Here is an 11,588-nt window from a genome sequence, read left to right on the forward strand (position 1 = left end):
GGCAGAGAGGCCTGGATCTGAGGATTCCCTCTCTGTACACAGCGCAGCTCTGACCGTGTCCACTCAGATGACTCAGTCAAAATGAGTTGACTTGAAATAGCTTCTTTACTGCCTATGTGATCGTTACTTGGTGACCTTTCTTGGGGAGTTGATTATTTAGAAATCAGTCTGTCTTGGGTCAGCAGATAAAAACTCCAGCAGCTAAAACCTCAAGCCTGAGACCCAAGTTCAATGCCCAGGACCCACGAGGTAGGAGCAAAAGACCTGGCAGGGCAAGTTGTCCTCTGACTGCCACATGAGCATTGTGGCACATGCACACACACTCACATACGCACACACACCAAATAAAGAAAACGTTTAAAGAAAACGAAAGGGGGCTGGAGAGATGGCTCAGTGGTTAAGAGCACCGTCTGCTCTTCCAAAGATCCTGAGTTCAACTCTCACCAACCACATGGTGGCTCAAAACCATCTAGCGTGAGGTCTGGTGCCCTCTTCTGGTGTATAGGCCTACATGCAGGAAGAGTGCTGTGAAAAATAATAAATAAATAAATCTTAAAAAAAACAAAAAGAAAAAAGAAAAGATTAAAGGAAAAAAAAGCTATCTTGATAGACATGGCTGGAGTCTCCATATTCTGTGGATTAAACAGGAAGATGCAGAGGCGCTTTACCAGCATCTGTCCATTGGGAAAATGGCTTTTGAAGATACGCCTTTGGCTCTTTCTCAAGGACAAAGTTGTTGCTGTCAGGGGTGAGTCTGCACTTAGGTTATATGTCACGGTCCATTTAAAACCACATTTTATTCCCAGGTTTCTAGAGGCCACTGAACTGTCTTTTCTACTCACTAGTAAGTGGATGTTTTGATCTGTAAAATTACCCTCTGTAATTTCAGAAGGCATGTAACGCTTTCCCTGCATTTGTGTCTTCTAGACTGCAATGGAGAGCCACAGAATGATCAAGTCTTCTCTGAGGACAAGGAGAGGAGTCGCCTACCTGAGAGGTGATGGGTGACCTCTATTGTTTCTTTCTCCCTATCCTTTCACAACAAATAAGTCCCTAGGAGAAGAGCTCTAAACACTGATCCTCTGTGTAAAATGGCTCCAGGAGAATTATAATTTATGTAGAAACTTCTAGAAGGAATGTATCCTGCAGTGGTCCATGTATCGGCCTGATTGATGACATATATGACTGATGGCATGGCTAGAGAGATAGTCCAGGAGTTAAGACCACTTCCTGCTCTTGCAGAAGACCCAGGTTCAGTTCCCAACACCTGTGTGGTGGCTGACAACAGCCTGTAACTCCAAGCCTAGGAAATCTGATGCCCTTTTCTAGCCTCGGAGAGCTACGTATGTATATATGCACACCCACACTCAAGTACAGACATAGAGACAAAAGTAATAAAATAATGATTGTCCAGGTGCCAGTACCTGCTAAAACAAGATGTTCCCAGGCTCTTGGAACTGGATGAAGAGCTGACATGCAATAACTAACACAGATTGGGGGTGGGGTTCTCCCCATTGGCAGAGCTCAAAAAGCAAGCAATGGACTCATGTTCCATTTGCTGAGCAGTCGGGAATGCTGTGCGCAGCTTCCTCGCTCGTGAGAGGCATCAGGGAATACTGGGAAATAGAAGCCTCATTCAGATCCTTCCTAGCTCACTGTTGAAGTGTGGGGCACATGAACTCTATTCTTTACCCCCAACCTAAAGAATAATTAAGGCTCTTGTCATAATAACACAACCTTGCAGTTACTCCTCTAACTGCCTTGACACTAACACTGACCGTTATTGATAGTGCGTGCGCCGAGTGCAGCGGAAGTTTTGGTTTCTTTAAAAACTCAGTTATGTTATGCAAGCAGGATTTTGTTTTAATCCCAAGTGTGGGATACTGGGCTGCCTTAGTTGGTTCGTGGCTGTGGGATAGAGGGAGGGGCATGGTCTTTGCCAGGTGCAGTTAGTATGAATATGAAAGCCCAGAGAGAGAAGGTGTGGCGGCCTGGAGGAGACAGAGGGAGAGAAAGCTTTAAGAATGCTTCGATTGATAACCCTGGTTTGCTGGTTACCTGGACTTCTGGATATCCTGATCACTGAGACTGGTATTGCCCCCCAAAGCACCCGGAGACCCTACCAGCCGGAAGAAGTAAAGAGGTCTATGTCCCCTTTCCCTGCTAACATTCTTTCTCTCCTACCTAAGGTTGGGGGAGTTGGAGGGGAGGGAGAGGCTTTAGGAGGTAGAGTTTAAAAACAAAATACAACAGTACCTACAGCCGTGTGCCTTTGTTATTTTGCAGCATTGGAGAGGGAATGCAGTGGATCACTCCTGGCCTGTGTGACCAGCTGTGTGCCATTGGAAGAAACACATGATCGGGACAGTGGGATCTACCCAGGCCCAGTAACAGGCACAGGGCAGCTGTGTGACCCCAGCCTTTCTCTCACAGTAAGCTCTAGTTCTATTCAAGGACCCTTTCCCCAATTTTGTGTATTTATTCTACAAATAACAGAGTCATACAGAAACTCTGAAAGGATGAATTAAACCCCACTTAATCCCAAAATTTTCTTTCAAGTTTGGTTGAGCACGATTTCCTCGTGTCCTTGAGCAACAGTAGCAGTTTATCGGGACTAGGGATCCAAAGGTTGAAACTGGAATCCTCACTTTCTCATTTGCCTGCAGCATAACTTTGGGCAGGCCACTGTTCTTGCATGGTCTTCAGTCTCCTCATCCTTGAAGGGAAGGCTCTCTTCTCTAACTCAGCACACGCTGTGGAAGTTCTGTGTGCCATGGACATGCTAGTTCCTGAGGGAAAGAGAATGCAGATTCTAACCTTCAGGCACTGCAGTATAGCAGGAGGCATGGGCAAGTAAGACTTGGTCGCTTATACATGCCTTTTGTACATAGTTAGAGGGTTGTTTCGAGGTCTTAACTAAATACTTCTTGCAAATGGATAATCAATTAGGATAAAGTATTTTATGTGTGCCTGTGTGTGCATATTCATGTGAATACCTGAATATGATATACATGTGGAAGCTCCATCTTTTTTTTTTTTTTAGATAGGAATTGTCACTGTCCTGGAGCTCACCAATTAGAATAGGCTGGGTAGACAGTAAACCCCAGGAATTCACCTGTGTCTCCCTCTCCACGGTTGATTAAAAGCTTATACCGCCATACTTAACCTTTTTAAAAACATAGCTCTGGGGAATTGAACTTATGTCTTCATGCTTATGTGTCAAGTGCTTTATCTACAGAGTTATTGCCCCCATCTATGAAGAGCTATTCTTAGACTACTATTTACAATTAGTCTTCTATGGGATAATTTCACTGTAAGATATTTTGTGTCTTCCTTGTAAAGAAAAAATTGTAGCTTTTTTTTAAAATATAGTTTATGGGCTTACAGTAAAGTGGGGTGTTTTTCATGCAGAATATTTGGCATGGCTCTGTAGAAACGCTCAGTGCATAGATGGAGACATCTGTCACTATTCTTCACCAAATATACTCTAGATTCTCCCCAAGACACCAAGGCCATGTACAATTCGGAAAGAATTGCATACAGTTTGGTGGAGAGGAGAGACTGGCTACTCAGATGAGGGTTCCGTGACCCTCCCCTCTCTCCTGCTCGAAGAGAATGCCAATGGTCCCCAAGCCCAACTGCGATGATCTTTTGCAAGTAGTCATGGAAGAACTTGTGGCGATGGTGGCTATTTGTGGGTATAGTTCTGTGCAGCAAGGATCTGCCGTCAATGTTACTGACATGCTTTTTTACTTAAGCTAATGTTTAAAAGCTTGTATTCTGGGGTTGTGTAAATGCCCCTGTGCTAGGGTTCTTGGATAAAACAAGCTATATCATATTGTTCTACAGCCAAGGAAATCCTGGAGAGGGACAGCCCCTGGAAAATGGTCACAGCACCTGTTGTAAGCTACATAAACTCTAAACTCAGCAATAGAGTTGGCTTCAAAAACAATTCCTGAAGTAGAAGTTTCTAGTTTCTTTGGAAACTCAGTTGTGTCATGTGAATATGTTTTTTGTTTTGGTCCCAAGTGTGGGATGTGAGCATGCTTTTCCTCTCAGAAATGTGTGAAAGGCACCTGATGTTTGTAAGCTGGAAACCACCTCACTCGACGGGAATGGTTTTTGCTAGCTGGAAAATATCCTTGTGTGGACTCTGAGACGGGAATGGTTTTTGCTAGCTGGAAAATATCCTTGTGTGGACTCTGAGAAGGGATAAATAGAAGCCCACAGACAGTGAGACAACACTTTTTGCATCTCTACACTTTGCAATGGTTGACATCACTTTGCTGGTTTTCACAACGAGAAACTCTTCAGAGAACTTTTCTTGCTGCTTCATGACATTTGGGCAGTCTTGACTCTTCCGCAGAGAGACCACCACTGCTGCTGCTGTTGTTTGATATTTGCTGCTGCTCTGGTTTGCTGCTTTGCCGTTTGGCTGGACTGCTGGTATTCTGACTACTGAAATTGGTGTATCCCTAAAGAATCCTAATCAGCAGGAGGTAGCTAAAAGGAGTCTACAGCCCCTTTCCCTATTAATCTCCTACCTAAGGTGGGGGGTTGGAAAAGAGGTAGAGGCATTTAAGAACCTTAAACTAGGTGTTTTAATTTTAATTAATTATTAACTAATTACAATTTATTCACTTTGTATCCCAGCTGTAGCCCCCTCTCTCATCTCCTCCCAATCCCACCCTCCCTTTTCTCCTTCCATGCCCCTCCCCCTCCACTGATAGGGGAGGTCCTCCTCCTCTTCCATCTGACCCTAGCCTATCAGGTCTCATCAGGCTGGCTGCATTGTCTTCCTCTGTGGCCTGGAAAGGCTGCTCCCCCCTCAGGGGGATTCAAATCAGAAAGTAAGAAGTCAAAGTATCACTATTTGCAGATAATATGCTAGTATTACATAGGTGACCCCCAAAATTCTACCAAAAAACTCCTTCAGCTGATAAACACCTTCATCAAAGTGGCTGGGTACAGATTTAACTAAAAAAAAAAAAAGAAAGAAAAAAAAATCAGTAGCCCTCCTGTATACAAAAGACAAAAGGGCCGAGAAAGAAATTAGGGAAACAACACCCTTCACAGTAGCCACAAAGGATATAAAAGTACCTTGATGTAACTCTAATCAAGCAAGTCAAAGACTTGTATGAAAAAAACTTCAAGTCTCTGGAGAAAGAAATAGAAGAAGATATCAGAAGATGGAAAGATCTCCCATGCTCATGGTCAGTAGGATTAACACAGTGAAAATGGCCATCTTACCAAAAGCAATCTACAGATTCAATGCAATTCCCATCAAATTACCAACACAATTCTCTACAGACCTGGAAAGAAAAATTCTCAACTTCATATGGAATAACAAGAAATCCAGAATAGCTAAAACAATCCTCTACAATGAAAAATCTTCAGGAGGTATCTCCATTTGTGATCTCAAGCTGTACTATAAAGCAACAGTAATAAAAACTGCATGGTACTGGCATAGAAACAGAATGGTGGATCAATGGAACCGAACAGAGGACCCAGAAATAAACCCACACACTTATGGACACCTGATTTTTGACAAAGATACCAAAACCATACAATGGAAAAGATATAGCATCTTCAAAAAAGGGTGCTGGTTTAACTGGATGTCTACATGTAGAAAAAATGCAAATAGAGCCATACTTACCACCCTGCACAAAACTAAAGTCCAAGTGGATTAAAGACCTCAACATAAAAGCAGACACACTAAAGTTGTTAGAAGAAAAAGTGGGGAAGAACTCACTGGCACAGGAGACAACTTCCTGAACAGAACACCAACAGCACAGGCTCTAAGATCAACAATCAATAAATGTGAGCTCTTTCACATACCAGATGCCAGTCCCAGCTCTCAGCACTGACGCGCTGGGAACCAAATTCCGAGCGATTGAATTTGTTAGGGAGCATCAGAGTGGAACATCGTAAGTATGGATGCAGGTTATTCTGGTTTTTACTTTATACACACTGAGAAACTGCTGAGTTTTACAAAAGGAAAAAGTAGAACTAACAATGTTTTTAAGGACTTGTCCTTTGAGCAACAGCATCTGCTAGGTGACTCTGAGCCAGGGAGGGAAAGAACCCATTTAATCCATCTCAATATTGTTTTTTTGTTTTGTTTTGTTTTTTTCTTTTCAAATCAAAACTAAGGGGCTAGAGAGATGACTCAGTTTTCAAGAGCACTTGCTGCCCTTCTGGAGGATCCGAGTTTGTCTCCCAGCACCCACAATGTTCAGCTCCCAGTCAACTCTATCAACAGGGGAATCTGATGCTCTCTGTTGACCATAAGCAAGAATATGCACAAACCGGCACACAGACATCCACACATGCACATAAATTAAAAATTATACACATAAATCTCGGTTGTTAACTTACTCCTCTAAATCTTGACATTTAAAGGGCTGGCTCTGTTTACTAAAAAGAACAAAAGCTTTCCTGTAATGTTGGGACGCCACTTAAGTTTCAAGATCTGTTGGCTTGTCACATTTACAGCATGAATCACTGTGAAAGGGTAAAAATTTACTAAAGGGCTGGAGAGATGGCTCAGTTGGTAAGAGCAGCGTCTGCTTTTCCAGAGACCCTGAGTTCAATTCCCAGCAACCCCATGGTGGCTCACAACCATCTATGCTGGAATCTGATGCCCTCTTCTGGCTTGCAGGTGCACATGCAGTCATGCATAAAATAAATAAATAAAATCTTTAAAAAAAAAGAATTTACTAAAATGTTTTTTTGTGTGAAGCTGTATTTACACATTAAAGCTGTAAATTATGATGACAACAAGAGAGTCTGGTTTACTATGTGCTGGTTAATCAGCCTACCAGAACCCACACACTACCTCCATTTAAACTAAGCTAACCGCAAAGATTAACTGAGAGTTTGGAACATGTCGAATGCGTCTATGCTTGTAAAATGACCTTGTACTGGTAGAATAAATAAGTAACTCTACAAGACTGGCCATAAACTTACAATGTAGATCTAATTTTTATTCATCAGATTGAAAACTGAGGGGCGAGCAAAAATATAGCAAACACACACACACACACACACACAAAGCAGGAGTTGTAATTATTTGTAAAGTAGAAGACATAAAATATTTAATGTTCAAAGGGAAAATTTTACTTTGACAAAAAGCATAGATTATTGGAAAGCAGCAGTGATGAAAATTCATACAAAAACAGGTTAGGTTGTAGAGAAGCAAAACTATATAGAGCAGTTTCCCATGTATATTGATATATATGCAGATATATAGAAATACTGGTATATGTACATCGATATATATGTGTGCATATCTATATGTATAACGAAGAAATACACCTCAGATATTGGCCTTCCAGTTTTAGGAGCTCCTTCGGCTGCCTCTGACAGATTCATTGCTTCATATCTGAAGCTTGAAGTACACAGAAAGATCAGAAAGAGAAGATGGGTGGGAGGTGGGGGACATGGAGAGTACTCTGAAACCTGCCATCATTATCTTCATCTCATTTACGAGAACAGACCGAAACCCATCGGAACTCATCAGTTCCAGTTGCCTCTGACTTGGCTGATGTGGGTGGCTCGGGTGGCTCGTGGAAGCTAGAAGGCTTCCCTGTGGAGTTCAGTATGCTCACACCTCAGGTGGGAAGATCTGGGCAAGGTGGAGAGGCTGCAGGTGTGGATGCGGCCTCATACCAGCAGGGTGAGTCATTGGGTGAGTGACAACAGGTGAGTTTTGAACAGTTGCTGTTTCGGTCCTGTCCTCTGGAGCTGTCGCAAGAAACTCTCTTGGGATACACCCTAACAAGAGATACAGAGAAAGCGAATTGGGGGAAATATACTCGCTTACCAGAGTCATGAGCCACACAGCACTGACACAGACAAAAACTTTCCCCTGGAGCCGGAAGCACAGCCACCATCTTGGAAGTTTTGAGCATCCTTTCCCCAGAATGAGACAGGTAAAGAGGGGCAAGCAAAATCTGAGGATGGCCCCTGGCTTTCCCAGCCTAGTGTACCATAGTACAAGTGGGTATGAGCCTGACTGTGAATAGAATGAGAGTTTGCCTGTGACTAAATTATGTGAAAAAGCACGGGGGCCAATCCAGACGCAAGGTTCCCAAATCTGGTGATTGTGAGTTGATGAGAAGATAATCATACCCAGTGGGTATCTAGTTAATTAGGTGAGCCCTTGAAGTGGACTGGAATCTCCTAAAAATAAGCATTGCAGTCTGAAAAGATCTTTGGAGGAGGCTACATTTTAAAAACCAAAGGACAGCTGTTAGCAACCTACAGCCAGTTGCTGGCCACACAATGGAAACAAGGAAAGGGCGTCTGCCAACGCCCTGAGGGTGCCCACACACTGATCTTTCTCTGTTTAGGCCTCCAGATAAAGAAACAGCTGGCCAACCCCTTGATCTCAGCCTCATGAGGTCCTGAGCGGGAGGAGCATCTGCGTCAGCCAGGCTAGATTACTGGCCCCTTGAATCTGGGCCACAATACTTTAGTGTAGACAAAGCTTGAGATAATGCTTGATTACTGGAAATCTGTTGTGCAACATAAGAAACTACTGCGGTGATTATAATAAGACATCACAAATCTAAATAACCCTGAATATACCAATATATAACTTAGTGCAATGCAAAAACAGACTTTGGAAGTTTCCAGAACGTGAAAAGCTTTGATCATACATATATCAACCCTCAATGACTTTTAAAAGATATACCAAAAAGCTGAAATCTTAAACAACACATTCCCCCAAATATTCGGAAATAAAGCCAGGTAGTAGCAATAAAACTTTCCTGAATGAATATTCATGAAATCACATTATGGACAGCCATTTGGTCTTATCCCTTTACATGTATGGTATGCAAAGCTACGCAATAGTGAAACATTCAACAATGTAACTGGTTAATAACATAAAAACACAAGAACTTATTTAACATAAGTTCACTCAGTACTCCAGAGCCTTTTGATGAAATTCAACGGCCATCCATGTTTAAAATTACACTGTAGGGAGGCTGGGACCATGGCTTGAAGACTGAGAGTACGTTCTGGAAGAATATCAAAATAAGAGGTTGCCAAAATGTAAATGAGTTGTCTTCGTTTGTCTTATAGCTGATTTCTCCACTTCTCTGTGTGCCTTGTTTTTAGAATAATTTCAGAGATTAAATGCTGCTCTAAACTACAGTACTTTGATTTTATTAGATTGACAAGTAAGTTAATGTAGTTAAATTCATTTTTAAAATTCACATCAGTGCCTAGAGCCAAAAATAATGATTTCATTTAATTAACAACCACTTGTTGAGCTTAATTTAACATTTGAAACGATCATCTCATTTTACAATCATTTACAGTGAAACAATGTTCAAGTTAGCTTTAAAAGGTATTTAGTATTTTACTGAGGCCAACATTTTCCTGCTAGCTTGCGAAGTTGTGTTTTTAAATGACAAAGTACATTAAACATGTTTTTTAAAGAAGAGTTCTTTCTTCTTTTGCAGAGCACCTGAGTTTGGTTCCTAGAACCTCTATCAGAGAGCTCACAACTGCCTTTGAATACTTAACACTTTCTTCTGGCCTTTCAGAGCCAGAAGACATGTGTCCCCACTCTCTCTCTGTGTGTCTCTCATGCACAGACACAAATGAATATATATATATATATATATATATATATATATATATAATTTTAAATGCCTTAGATTTCAGACATACTGGTATACATCATATCCTCAATCATAACACTCAGGTAGGCAGAGGTAGGCAGATCTCTGTGAATTCCCAGCAAGCCTGTGTATCGAGATCCAGGCTAGCCAGAGCTAAGTAGTGAGATTTATCTGGATAAATAAACAAGTAAGTGTGTGTCTTAGAGATTAACAACAAAAACTCTTACACGCTAATAGAAACATGAAATGGTGAGTGGGAGATGTACCAGAACCATCGCGTTTAAGTGAAGAACCATGTAAGGATGCTTGTTTCCATTATTTTGAGTTATCACTTTTATAATGATTTCAAATAAAACAATAGAGAGGGAAATAAGGAAAATGTTCGTATTGTTAGAGAAAAGGTATAATGGGTATTATTCAGGCCTGAAGTATAGTTACCGGTGATAGTTTTGGTCACCTGTTTTTATTAATAGTTTGGTTCACTTTGTGGGAAAATAAGGCAACAATACAATAAAATCTTATAATACATGCCTATCTACCTTTACAGGACTTTCTAGAGGTTGTGTTATTTGTTAAGCTGCACATATCCAAAGTGTTTCTTTGTTTTTAAATGTGTGTGTATGTACCTGTACCCAAAGCAAACACGTGGAGAGAAGAAGCCTTAGGTGTTGATCCTTGCCTTCTGTCATATATATATATATATGAAATATTTATTTTTAAATATATATAAATATAAATAAATAAAATATTGCATATGTATATTATATATATTTGTAAATCCCAGAATTAAAACTGTGATTTTAGTTACACATTATATAAAATATATATAATGTATTACATATATATTATATATAGGTTTTGTTTTGTTTTTCAAGACAGGGTTTCTCTGGACTCACTTTGTAGTTCAGGCTGGCCTCAAACTCACAGAGGTTCACCTGCCTTTGCCTCCCTGAGTGCCGGGATTACATGTGTGCACCACCATGCCTGGCCACATTTTATATTTTTAAGGTGTTTCTAGCATGGTTTGTTTCCTGTTATTATTTTAAAAATTTATTAGCTAAATGAATTTTAGAGTTAAAGTTCAATCTTTTCCCACATAGCTAGTGAAACAGCATTAGTTTTATGATAAAGCTACAGTATGACATTTTCCTCATCACAAACTTAGTCTCTCCATTTATTCCTCTTCTCTTTGTCTTCAAGTACAAGGGCATTATTTCCTCCCCCATGGCTTAACAAACTTGTTCAGACTTCTCTTTTCTAGCTATTTATCTACATTTATTTTTGGGACTGAGACAAGATTCTTATCCTTCATTCTCTTTTTCATTACAATCTAAACTGGATTTGTATGTGCGCGCTGTAATGTCAATGTTTTTCATAGTACCCTCCTATGCCACCTTAGGGAGGAAGAGGCCTCTAGAGGAGAGGTGCGGTCAGCTCTGTGGTAGCTTCAGAGATGACCCCCAGGGTGGCCAACCAAGATCACTGGCTTGACATCACAGCCCTGGACACCAGGCCTCTAAAGTTAGAAACCATGCCAACATATGCAAAAAGCCAACCAACCAACCAAACAAACAAACAAACAACCCCACCCAAAAAAACCCATCTCTGGAAAATAAAATGAGGCTGTAGTTTCCTTTAAGACAGACCTAACTCCCAAGTGCTTAGCGCCTCTGCACCCATGTGGACCTAACTGAGCATTATTCTATCTCTCTGCTTAGATGCATGGAACCCTAAACAAGCCCTTGGTATGGAAGTTTTTAAGAACCTTGCTAATTCAATGTAAGGGTAGTGGAAGAAATTGTCCCCTTATTTTTCTTTGAGGAAGAGCGGGGGCGGGGGTGGAGTGATCAGGAGGGGAGGGAAAGAGAGAGAACACTAGGCTATTTGGGGAGGCAGGAGATCAGGAATGTAGGACATTGGTGGTGGTGTGCGTGACACCCTGACACAGATGGG

At 41.2% G+C, this 11,588-nt stretch overlaps 1 long non-coding RNA gene across 1 annotated transcript; it reads left to right on the plus strand.

Annotated features, from left to right (window-relative positions):
* The first annotated feature begins 926 nt into the window (after nucleotides 1-926).
* LOC132654598 (uncharacterized) lies at nucleotides 927-6,659 on the plus strand. The gene is made up of 3 exons (XR_009592229.1): nucleotides 927-997; nucleotides 2,287-2,432; nucleotides 3,850-6,659. It is a non-coding gene; the product is annotated as an uncharacterized LOC132654598 (long non-coding RNA).
* The last annotated feature ends 4,929 nt before the right edge of the window (nucleotides 6,660-11,588 follow it).

The sequence above is a fragment of the Meriones unguiculatus genome, chromosome 6, assembly GCF_030254825.1.
Source record: "Meriones unguiculatus strain TT.TT164.6M chromosome 6, Bangor_MerUng_6.1, whole genome shotgun sequence".
NCBI classification, from domain to species: Eukaryota; Metazoa; Chordata; class Mammalia; order Rodentia; family Muridae; genus Meriones; species Meriones unguiculatus.